Source organism: Electrophorus electricus, chromosome 6 (genome assembly GCF_041902795.1).
Source record: "Electrophorus electricus isolate QZ-2024a chromosome 6, ASM4190279v1, whole genome shotgun sequence".
Classification (NCBI taxonomy): domain Eukaryota; kingdom Metazoa; phylum Chordata; class Actinopteri; order Gymnotiformes; family Gymnotidae; genus Electrophorus; species Electrophorus electricus.
Genome location: NC_137502.1, coordinates 7,310,915 through 7,324,097, shown reverse-complemented (window position 1 = coordinate 7,324,097; position 13,183 = coordinate 7,310,915).

Here is a 13,183-nt window from a genome sequence, read left to right as displayed (position 1 = left end):
TTTTTTACTCACAAATTAAAGTAGTCCATGAAAAAGCTTTCAGTGCAGCTGACCTTCATATTGGGTTGTATTCATTAAATAAAGCTTTGAAGATGTGAATAACATTTGTAAGTTTAACCCTCTTAGATTATTTGACCTAATCTTCTTTGAGAGGTGAGAGCAGGATGCTCATGAGTGCAAAGAAAGATACATTAAGGGAATTAGCAGGCTTTTAATATAAGTCCCATCTGATGGCCTGTCAAACTCAGGGCTGAAAAGAATTCACCCAAGAGATGAACAGGGATCCACATTAAACCAATCAAAAATCACTATAGTTTTAGATTTATCTGCTATAGGAAAATGGATGGCTTTGCTGATGTGGATGGTGAACCTAAAATGTTTTGTAAATCTAAAAATATTTACTTGTTTCTCTGTATGCTCTGATCAGATGTGTATGTAGAAACTTATTGACAGACCAGCCAGTCTACATGATTGTGTGTTTAGGGGTTAAGATTTTAATGTAATGAATCTTAGGGTGTCATGAGAAGATACTGTATATATAACTGAAGGACAAAAGTATGAAAAAATACAACAAACAAATAAATCCACTGTATATCTATACCCATCCACTGTATATTTTTAAATGAAATTGGGCAGGTGGTTTTTTCATGTTTTTCCTTACTTTCACTGCTTTTCCAGTGTCCATCTACCAAACACACTATTATTGTTGATCTAAAAATATTCCCAGCTTGTTTTGATGGAGATAGATCTCATTAAAAATATGCAGAAGAGGCAATGACAGATTCCAAACATCAAACTTTACCAAACAGAGAAGTATAGAGGATGAGAGACAATGAACAAGCAAGCTGTAAAAGAGCATGTTAAAAGACATCTTAGATATTAATATATTCTGAGACAGCACCATTGATATGAGTCTTTGCAATTTTTCTTTTCTCTCTGTCTTTTCAATACCTGCTGGAAAGCCTATTAAGATTTGTTGAATAAAAACCCAGCTGACTATTTTTAGGGAAGCCACTTAGTAGATGTTGTACAAAATCAAGATGCATAAAAATTATGCATTAAAAGCATTAGTGAAAGATCAGACAGTTGTTCTATATTAGCACACATAGTTAAAAAAAAAACATGTATATCATTGTCAGAAAATGCAAGACTATTCTTAGGTCAATGGCTCAGCTACAACAGTTGACTATCAGAAGGACATATTGTTAAAACAGATTGTGTCAAACATGATATGCCTTTTTTGGTTTTGATTCAGTGTGTCAAGAGGGGATTATATTATTATTTTTTTTTATATATAAGCATGGAATAAGTGTTCCCTAGCATCAGAGGGATTTAGCCTCGTCAGTCAGAATATCAGTGGACCATCAAGACCAATTTGGAAATATCTTATTGAAGTCATCTCTTAATCTTGTGAACTCATTTTAACAATACAAAAGTTCTCAAAGCTTAGAATGAAATGTAGCTATCCATCAGTATTTAAATATCTGGCTAAATGTTCAATATACACATTTTTATTGTATAAAATGAGAAAATGGATTTTTCACTTTCCCAGCTCATTGTGTTAGAGTAGCAGCTGTGATATGAAATACACTTACATGATTTTTGACATCTTTGACCTTACATAATCTTAACACTGGAATCATGACATGCAACTTGCCTAGAGTACTGGTTTCAGTCCTTTCACAACCACTAGTACTATTGAACCACCGCTGAGTTAATTTGTTGAAAGAACTGTTTGACACATACTTAATTTGCTCAGGTATCATGCAATGAGCTATCACTTTTATCATGATGCTGGTCATCCCTGTTGTGGAAAAGACCAATTGTCCCCCACACTGGGAGTGAAAGCTCACCAATCAATTCAGTGCAATAGGCTATGTTTAATAGACTGGTTTATTAGACTTCTTTATTAGACTGTATCACAATGCTAGATGCATGGAGTGTTACGCATCTGATGAGTGCTATAAGTATAGGAATTTCTGCATTGGTCTGGCACTACTGAGTAGTAAGTCAGAGAGCTAGTAGCTGTAACATATTTCAGGATCATTATAATAGGGCTTATGGGACAATCAGGTTTCTAAATTCTTGTCAAAAGCTAACAATGTTTAACATTTAGACCTATAGTAATAGCATACATTTTAAAACGTATATAGAAAGTAATACAAGAACATGCTTAATATTCCTTTACATTTTGTAGATGATTTCCTAAGTCTTATGCCCAAAGGAAAGAATGTAATCTTAAACACATCAACAGAAAAAAACATAGCATTTGTAGCATTTGAGTTTAGCATTGTGAAAGTGTTAGTACTTTGAAATTACAGCCCTGTAGAATATATTACATCAATGTCTTCTCAAAATAATATGATAAAAATGCCATAACACATAGCTCTTTCATTTTCTTCTTTAAATATTAATTGTAGAAAGTGGACAACATTTTTGTTTGCTTTTACTCTGTACTCTGACACTTTGAATTTTAAATTAAACAGTGGCTAAAGAGGTAAAAGTGGAGAATGTCAGCTTTAATTTAGTTCAAAATCCTTTAAGTAAGTATTAGGTATTTTAGGAATAGTCCTTTTATATATAGAAACCTTCAACCCCAGGGTCATTGCTCCATTATCAATAGCCATTATTTCATTTTTGAGGTACTGTACCAAAACATAGACCCAAAACAAAAACAAACAAACAACAAACTGTGTCCATTTAGTAACAGGGTACACTACAACATGACATAAAAATATTATAGTTTTCAAACAAGGGGTAAAATTAGCAGATATAAAGTTTCTTCGTTTTAAATAACAGTTAATATACCAAAAACTGTCTTCTTATTTCATACTTTTTAATTTATTTGAGCAAAACAAAGTTGAACCTCAAGGTAGTTTGTTGCTGGAGGGAACATATACAATGTGAAGTACAGGGGTTAAGTTATATTTCTTGGGCTCGATTTTTGAAGTATGGACCATTAATACACTCATTAGAAGAAGAGCTCCTAAAGAGCAAACTCCAAGTGGTGAGGGTTTGGCTTTAAAAAAGAGAAATTCCCATGTTCACCTAATTTAGTCTTCTTGGCATGGAGAGGCTCTGTAGTCTGCTGTAAGTCACCACCCTTACTAACAAGATCATGGTCATGCTCTGAGAAAAAAGGTTTCTGTAAGCCACTTTCACACTAACAGAGAATACTCAGAAGGGATTTAAGGGTTTGTCCCCAACTTGCCCCGTACAGGTTTTATATATATATATATATATATATATATATATATATATATATATATATATATATATATATATATATATATATATATATATATATATATATATATATATATATATATATATATATATATATATATATATAATGTATGTATGTATATATGTATGTATGTATGTATGTATGTATGTACATGTATGTATGTATGTGTATATATATATATATATATATATATATATATATATGCATAAATTATGACGTGACAACCTAGTATTCTCCCACAAACTAACCTTTAAAAGAGCTGTTGAGGAATCAATTTTTAATATTCCACTATTGTTTCCAGCAACAAATATTCAATTGCTCACATATAAAAAATATAGACTCCACTTTTTCCTTCTAGTTGATTGCATGCAACCTCTTTGTACAGCAATACCTATAATCCTTATGTACCATAGTGCTATTGAATTTAGTGTTAGCTACATTTCTCCTCTTCTCCTCTGAGAGGCTCTGAGACACTCTAGTCTGTCTTAATGAGGAGCTCTCTGTATTATACTTTCCTGTGGATGATTATCAAGCTTTAGACTATGCAACTTGTGAGATAATTTTCTTCTTTATTCTCAGCACATAGTGTGACTGCACCTGACACAGTATGTAAGCACTAGATAAAGAATCTATTATTGTAGTAAACGTTTCATTTTAAATTGCTTCCAGACCCACAGACTTTCTTGTGTTGACAAATGACAATTTTTACAGCTTCATGATGGATGGATGGGTTAAAGAATGAATGAAGTAAAACCATAATTATGAGATTAAAATGGATAATGTCAGTATATTCACATCTATATAATGTGAATACAGTTCCACATACATAGTTCCACCTATATTCCACATATTGAAGTGTAATGTTCCTATACACCTCAGTGCATACCTATGCCATTTAAATGCCATTAAATAAGCATCATCAAAGTATAAAATATCTTATTTTCTTCTGTGAAAAACATATGCTGGAACGAGAAACTCAAAAAACACCAAATGAGAAGGATACAGGGTTTAAGGAAGACAGCTTTCTGCATAGAAAGAGAAATTTGCATCTATGCAACGAATAAGGTAGATCTCAGCATTACCAAAACACCATCAGTTTGGAGAGTGCTGGATCCATAGTTTTTAAAAAGAACATACATTTTGGCAGCACGTGGCCAAGATGTGGCCTTATTGGCTATGTTCAGTTTATTTATTATTCATGCCTGGTACACTGTCACTTCTTTTAGGAAACTCAGGATGCATTCAAATGATGATACATGATGTTCCTTGCATGCATTCGCATAATTTTTAGAAAAGAATAATTACTCGAATGCATTCAGTTTAAGGTCAGTTTAAGGGAATATTTCAATTCACATTCCTCAGGCTGACACAATGATAAATAACGTCATACGAGCATTTTGAGATCAGTGTATACATACTTACAGCTAATAATATAATACATATTAAAGATAATAATAATATTAATAATAATAATAATAATAATAATAATAATAATTTATTATTATTATTATTATTATTATTATTAGCTTTAAGTGAGTATACAATGATCTCAAAATATTGATTAAATGCCTGTTGGAAATATACACTAGAAAATTCTGATCTCATATGGTTTCCCACTTAATTCCGTATTCTGACAAAGAATACTTTCTTCCATGGTCTGTTTGCACTGTGTTGGTCTTCATTATTGGAGTATTTTTCTTGGTAATGCATTTGAGAATGTGCTCTGAATTTTAAATGTTATGTGGCAGCATTTTTTTTTCAGGAAATAATAACCAGCTTCTTAACAGTAAGGTGTTGTGTGAAGTGTAGGTGCTTTCATAAAATGATAATGAAAAATCCAAATAATAAAAGTCAAAACAATAGCAAAAAAAAAAAAAAAAGTTTCATCCAATCTATCTTCACCAATGTTTGTAATCCTTTTACTGAACTCGTAATTACTAGCTGCTTTAGAGTTTAAAATTTTATTCACCTTGTTGCTATTATTATTCTATAAAGTGTTAGAAAAATTCCAGAGAAGAGATACATATTCAGCCCACTCTTATTTTCCATTTGTTTTATCAGCAAAACCAAGAATACACAGTGCACAAATAGCTTGATTAGGGCTATTTTTCCTTTTCTGGAACATAAAAAATGGTCAAATGGTCTAAACATTAATGACAGCTTTTTCAATTATTAAAATATATTAATCTTCAAACTACCAGCATGTCACAGGAAGCATAAACATATGCCAGTTGCATTATGACACACTGACTAAACTAATGATCAGTCCAGGTCCATGTTGAACTTCATCTCTTGACCACATTGTTTTCTAAAGGGGAAAACAGAGATAAGAGGACACTCTTTCCTGCCAAACATAAATGGAGGAAATGATAAAATTATGCTAGTGCATGCAGAGAGTAGCAAAAGACTAGAAGGCATCTTTTTAACCCTTTCTTTCTTTTTTATGCCTTATAGCATTTCCTGTGATAATGTGCTAGATTCCGACAGCAGCTTTGACAACTGCTTTGAATGAAATGAACATGAAAAAGAATCTAAGATGAGGTACCGTGAACTAATTTGCATGTAAGAGCACGGGAGCAGAATAAGGAAGGCTTGTCCATCCAATATCTAGTTAAAGCAAATGCTTATGTAGGGCAGCTCCTCTGTGTACAGCCAATGACCTAGAGGTCAACAGACAGAGATGAGGAAGAAACAGGACGAGTTACCACAAAAGGCAAGGCCATTTTAAGTTCCACTGAAATCAGGTAAATGGCTTGGATATACATTGGATGAACATCAGCCATATCAATGGCTCGGATACACATTGACTATGTCAAAATAACAAGCACCAATATTCATAGAGTGAGAGAAGAGGGATGAGCAGAACTGCATCGTGCGCTGCTGTGATCAATATTTTCAAGCTGTACAATACCTTTTTTTTTCTAATTTCATTCAACTGATATTCTTAGATTTCTTAAACTTTCATGTTTTAATGTTTGGATATCTGTTGTGATATGTAAAGTTTCACCATAGTTTTTTCATGGTGTTTCAAAATGCAATTTTCATAAAGACCAAAATTATAAAAACATGTATTTGTGCTTTGTTACTTTTCTTGCAAACAACATGAATGTGATTACTACATGGGTAAGAAAGATGAGGCAATCAAACCATCATTCAAAGTATATATTAATCAGATAACCATGCAAAATCTTAGCACAAATCCTACTTAGAAGACCTTTCCTTTAATGGCATATTAACTGTCCTAAATGCATAGTTACTCTTTGTCTCTCTCTCTGCTCTCTCTCTCTCTCTCCCTCTCTCCCTCTCTCTTGCTCTCTCTCTCTCTCTCTGTATATATGATATATATATATATATATATATATATATATATATATATATATATATATATATATATATATATATAACAAAGCATACAAAGGACCAAAGCCTATCTTGACAATTAAAGAAGTAATTACTAGATAAAGCATGGAAAAAGTATGTCATTTTGATTTATCAAATTGATACGCCTGAGCAATAGCTGTCTGTCTTCAAAAGCTGAGCAATGTTATAAAACCATTGCACATTAAATCCTTTAGAACCACTGTCCTTGAGAAATTAAAACAGACCAAGAAAAGACCCCTGGATGTCTGGGTGGCAAACCACTTTCAACCAATTAATGATGTTCACATGTGTTAAAGCTTCACCTGCACTGCTGTAGTTAATATATAGAGAATATTGTCATAACTGTGAATTTTCTTAGATGTCATAGATGAGGTTTTTGCTCATGGTGAACCTGTTTAGAGACTGGACACACTGACCTGTAAACAATCTATTGTTAAAACAAGAAGAATTCCTTTGGCACTCACTTTCATCCCACAAATAATATAATGACTAAGATTATACTTAATAATAATTGATTACTGTTCTCCACTAATCTCTTACAGTCGAGCCAAAAACATCAAAGACATGCTTGTCAAGAGTGAGACAAATGACCACTGAGATAATAGCTGTGGTATTGTTGCTGCACCTGCTCTAGATGTGCTACATGTAAATGTATGAACACAGCTACTAAAATAACTAGCACAAAAGGATAAATTCTTATCACCCTGTATTACTTGCAGATATATATATATATATATATATATATATATATATATATATATATATATATATATATATATATATATATATTGTGTGTGTGTTTAAGAGGTTCACAAACAGACAAACAGGATGTTTTGAACAGAGGTCCTTCATGCTTGAAGCACTTTGCTTGCACAGTTGATAAAGGACCTCTGTCTGAGACATCCTGTTTCTTTGGAAACCTTGTGTACTTCTCTAACATTTTGATTCTATCTATCTATCTATCTATCTATCTATCTATCTATCTATCTATCTATCTATCTATCTATCTATCTATCTATCTATCTATGTGTGTGTTTACTTGCTTTACTTGTTTACCTAAGGTATGCAAATCCATCCCCTCTCAACTTTACAGACTATTGCTAATGAGTTAAATGTAAAGTATTGTGTAAAGCCATGTTCTCAGCGAAAATCAAAATAATCTACAATAGATCCAAAGATCTTTCACTGACATTTCAATAGATAGAACATCGAAACCATTAAGTCTCTCCTGCCTTCTGAAGTATGTATCTGTTTGTGAATAATTTGGGGCCCATAGCTATGGGTGCACCTATCCCATAGCTACCCCACTGTATCTTTGGGATTCTGACCCACAGTGATGAAGTGGAATATCAACATATGATCTGCACTATGATTATGTTCAGGATGTTCCATAGGGAATGTGCTCCAGCCTCACTCTTATAAGCTATTGAAGTGCTGTGGAAGGATGATAAAATATCAGTAAATTATTTCTTATGCATTTTCCACAGTTGGTATTTCAGAGATTTATCCCGATGTTGCATCCACAAAGATCCAAGTTCAACAGCCCTGTAACTGGATCAAGTAAGATATGGCTTATTGCCTCAGACACTGACTTTTCCCAGACTTTTCATTTTTAGCATATGTAATTTACATTTGCTTTCCTCCATCCTTTAAACATGCAAACTAACACTCAGTGACTGAAAATACAAACCTGTTATCCTGGACAACACTCCATTTTGGTCCTTGGAGCCAGGACAGGATTTATCGAGTGAAGACTGCGAGCTCTTGTTTCCATGGAGATGAGATAAGTTCAGTGAAAGTGTTTGACTTTTAAAGTTAGTTCAAGTTGTCAAATGTTGTGCAGAAAGTCAGATTTACAGGTAAGTGAAGGATGACCTTATCATTCCTCACTGTATTTTATGACCTTGTCTTGGTTCTTATGGAACACTGCATCATCACAGTGTCGTAGTTCGGAGATACATTTTCTTTATCATATTTCGTAGTCACATTGTTCTGTATTAATGAATCTAGTAAACTGGCTAAAACAAGCTAATTTGTATTCTTCATATATCTACTGAACAATAAACAGAATTTATCATACATCAGCAATTCACCATTAGGTTTTATTATTGGCAAATTATTATCATGTGACTAAATTTATTATATTAAAGCACATCTGTTAATGACCTTCAAGAAGAAATGTCCACTAGGGTAGAGTGCACTGCAAGCCCTTTGCCCTTTGATGAGCTGTGTTTGAGAGGATCATGTTTGAGGGGAGTTGGGTATGTGGCATTGCTTCACCTTGCCCTGTGCAAACATGAACTCATAACACACCACAAACACACTGAGCGCATGCCCTCCTTAATGAGTTCTCTCACCCACCAATGCCTCAGGCCTGTTGGCAGTTTATTCAGCAGGGTCACAGCAACACCAACACTGACAGAGAGAACAAAAGGATCAATAAACTAAGACGTGCTTGCACGCACACCAATATGCCAGTGATCTACCTCAAACACAGCATTGTGATAAGAGAGCAGTGATGTAATCTGTTGCAATGTCTCCTTCTCAGAAAGCCTCCTATGGCTTCAAACCATAGGTAGAGAGGATGGGAAGCTATACAGACCCCAATAATAACAAGGGAAAAAAGCAATCAAGCAAAATGGAAAATTCTGCAAATTCTTACACCAATCTCATATTAGTCCCAGTTGAATAAGTCACCTGCAGGTTGTAAAATAAAATAATGAAACTGTCTTGAACAAAACTCATCAAGGAAATTTATGGGCTTAGAATAATTTACCAAACATAAAACAACAAGAAAATATTTACTTCAGGCAATAGTAAGTATTCTTTGTTTATACACAAAGGTAAAATGCCACATTATACTTTTACCAAAATGTAAATTGCTATCCTACTTCATGTTCGATAAACACACTTTATGACCAAAACAAAACCAAAGTGTTACTGGAGGTTCCCAGTGGACCATCCTAAATGCAGAACAGCCAATTTTTATTTTTTTTTGAATACATGTACACGTTACACAAATATATAATTCAAACAAATCTTACGTCTCAGTGCAGTATCAACATACAGACTGGAAGTCATGTTTGCTTCAAATGCATTTCCCTCACTGAACATGGTAATTCTCCAAATGACATGGACTTTGCATCAACCCTTATAATGAAGTCCCAAGGAGCATACATTGTGTGACGTATATTGATAAATCTACGTAAAGTGCTGTAAATAAGATAATCAAAATCCTCAAAATGTAAGCCTCTGGTATTTTCAACTAGCTCTAACAGGCATTCTTCATCATCACAATAAAATAATTATTGGTTCCTTTTAATATTTTTTATATATCCTGAACCTTAGGATTCATTTCTGGTCCTATAATCACATTATAGAACCAAATTTCTTAACAAGAGATTAAAGAGCTTTAAGAGCACTCCAACTTTTCAAACAATTTTTGAGATTTTTTAAACATTGCAGATTTAGTGTATGAGTGGAGCAGTGAGACAGCACCTTGTAAATCACTGAGAAACCATTACTGTAATACTGTACTGACATTCACAAGCTGCTATCGCTTCAGGGTATATGCTTTAACCATAATTTACATCAGATTTGAACATATCTTGCCCGAGGTTTCTCTAAATGCTTCTCGAAGGAGTTCACTCCCATGTTCCTAATGAACACACCTTTTATCATGTAAATGTTTCGACTGTACATTTTGATGGGAGTATTGTAAACAGAAGTGTTTGTGAAACTGGGCCTGCCAGTGACTCCTGATAGAGAAGAAGGCCATCAAGAAGGATAGTTTCTAATGATAAAGTTTCATTTCATGCAAACATCATTTCTCCTCCCAGCATATTTTCTCATTCACATGCATATATAGGTTACATACAGTATAAGCAAAAAATGTTTGCTTCCTTTCTTTGTCCTGCACATTCTATGCTCGTGACACTGGTCTTGTCATATCCCATGTGATGATCTAAATTTTCATTTGCAGGAATAAAGTTTAACTATAACCACACATATAAATATTTATTTTTCTACCATTTATTTTTTACAGAATCCAGCTTCAACAAGGCCAATTATTCCCTGTGAGGCAGAAGGTGCATTTTGGATTTTCTCGAATTTCTTATATTTCTCATCATTCACTAAATTAATAAATTGATTGAGCCTTTATTTCTCTGGTTCACTGTTGCAAACCATTTTAATCTCATACAATAACATATTTATTCACTCACCAAATTAACAGATCAAAATATACATTATCTTCATCCAAAAGAGGAGGGGGATTTTTTTCTATTTCAGTTCATGTAACTTATCATTAGAGAGAAAGAGAGCTTTAATATGGTACTGTCCCACAGTGCTTATTAAATCAGCCTTGCTGAAGATAACAACTAAAAACTGCTTGAACAATCTCCTCCTGGATTAAGTTTCTTTGCCATGGTTTTTATTATTACATAGTTCAAGTCAAGAGAGGTTTTTTTCCAATTCATTGTGAGTTGATCATATTAATTAAGAGTCATACATTCTGGGAAGATGCTCAGCAACTGGCAGAAGTGCTGATGGTGTCGGAAATGCAGCAGGAGGGGAAATGGTGAGGAATAGGATCATGGCCTGCAGTCAATAGTCTCACCCCTCAGCCAGGAGGGAAGCTTAGCACTGCATTTAATCCGATCCTGAAAAATTATGTTTAATGGATAAGTGTCAGAGCTGAAGTCTCTGGTGATTTATAAACATGCCTGTATGCACGGGGTAGTCACCTGACTGTTTCAGCCCTGGTCACTTCAATATTCCACATAGCTGGGAGTTGTAGAAAATCACAGTACTTTAGAAATTTACTGACAGTACTTAGCTGCCATGAATTAACTCTTTTTATGATTTAGTTATTAATCTTAAAGCATATTACTTAAAATTACTGCAAATTAGTCAGAAACAATGCTCAAAGTGATATGAAAGATATGTGCTAGCAAGAGTATGAAATGAGGTCTGGACTCACCTTGGAGTTTAAGGTGTGAAAAGCAACCAATATCTAATCATAGCAGTGATGCAACACATTAACTGACCAGCTCCTCTTATTACTATGAGGGACATGGTGCAGATTGTGATTCCTCAAAAATGCACAACCACAGAGCAATATCAAAAAAAAAAAAAAAAAACAACTAGTATCATTAACTGTAGACAGATTGTGGTAAAGAAACTGCATGTCTAAGCAGGATAAAGAGGTAAGTTGCCTTATCTGGAAACTCTGGTTAATGAGAAGGTAGTAAAGGGAGGGGCAGGATGGCTAATTAGTCTGAGTCTTTAATTAGCTGGTGGGCTCAGATTGTGCTGAGTGCTATTAAGATGGATTATGCTGTTGACCTTTAGTAGTGTTGGATCTTAGCAAATTGACTCAAGCCATAGCAAGCTGAATGTTCTGCTCACTACAAAAGGTTGATGAATTGTTGCTGTGTAAGACTAAAAAAAATATATCTAGTAAGCACCAAACCTGGTGGAAAAATTCTAAATATTCATCTTTTTCTTATATTATCTTTATTGATTTTTTCAGTGGTTTGCAATCTACAACAACTGTCAGGCTTCAGAACATTTGAAGTATATTGCAAATATAATGTCAGTATTTTAAAGACAGAACAGTTTTCATTCACTTTTCAGGACAAAATGGTATATTTCATTGCTAGAGCACTTCAGTGTTCCCTATCTCTTCTGTGACATTAATGCTGGCTCACGGTACACGTTTAGCTTGTGTGTGCACATTTTTGTGTGTGGGTGCACATGTTTGTGTGAGGAAAGAGGGTAAAGAGGGTAGATTTGGTCAAGCTTGGTCAAACCTTGACAGTGCTAAAACAAAATGTGAATGCAGAAAATTAGAGGAATAACAAAACTGTCACATGGCTGCAGAGGGACATTTAAGAGAACATTTCATTTACAGCCATGTGTTTGTGTGTCTTTTTCCCCTCTCTTGAGTTTGTGAACAAGAGGTGATATGAAAAGAGATGACGTTATAGAGGTACACCTCTTTAATAACCTGGTGATCTGTGTAATGATCTGAGAGGTTATGCTTTGCCTTAGATGAGACATGTCTAACTATGTTAAGCTGTCATTGGGTGGGAATAATAATGTCTCAGGCTCCTGTCGTTAGAATGGGTCAATAATTGTAAACAGGAATATTCTGCAATATCATTATGAGTGAAAGTAAACTACAGAGTAGCCCCAAAATGACTATTTGTACTGCTGAATCCACATTAAAATGCACAATCTACTTAATGTCCAAAATGTCTCCTCACTTATTGTTTAGTCTGTGAGTGAATGTGTTAGGGTGCATGTATATGCACGTGTGCATGTGTATGTGTGTGTAACTAACAAAGCATGTGGATGTTGCTGGCACAACATCTTTCAAATAAACAGCTGACTATGATGTTTCAGTACTGTCTCCTCTCTGATGATGTCCAGAGCTAGTCTGTAAAACAGATTTTCTCTCACCTTTCTGCTTCAAAGTTATGGTGGGAAAATATAAGCAAAAATCTGTTCTAGTCATTTTTTCTCTCTCATACATTGTTTTGGACTCCAAAC